Source organism: Morone saxatilis, unplaced genomic scaffold, assembly GCF_004916995.1.
Source record: "Morone saxatilis isolate NCDOM2014 unplaced genomic scaffold, NCSU_SB_2.0 Contig23, whole genome shotgun sequence".
NCBI classification, from domain to species: Eukaryota; Metazoa; Chordata; class Actinopteri; family Moronidae; genus Morone; species Morone saxatilis.
This window is the reverse complement of record NW_023339796.1, coordinates 4,700,211-4,700,447: the sequence shown is the minus strand read 5'-3', so window position 1 is coordinate 4,700,447 and position 237 is coordinate 4,700,211. Positions and strand designations below refer to the sequence as shown.

Here is a 237-nt window from a genome sequence, read left to right as displayed (position 1 = left end):
TTGTTTATAAAAAGTCCAAGATGACATTTTCAAAATTGATTGAAAAGATATTCAATTTACTGTAATTTAAGAAATAGTTTTTGCTTGAAAAGTGATTTAAACAATTCATTCTTAAATCAAAGTAGTTAGTAGATAATTTTTCTTTAGATTGATCAATTAATGAAGATTATGTTTTTGCTCTAGAAATGTTAATTTGCTAAATCAAAACCCGCAGTATATGAAAAGGTTGATGGACAA

General features: G+C 24.1%; 1 protein-coding gene across 1 annotated transcript in view; it reads left to right on the top strand.

The window, feature by feature from the left end:
- Nucleotides 1-237, top strand: part of ncstn (nicastrin) — a 12,503-nt gene that overhangs the window by 9,693 nt on the left and 2,573 nt on the right. The gene's annotated exons all lie outside the window — the stretch shown is intronic.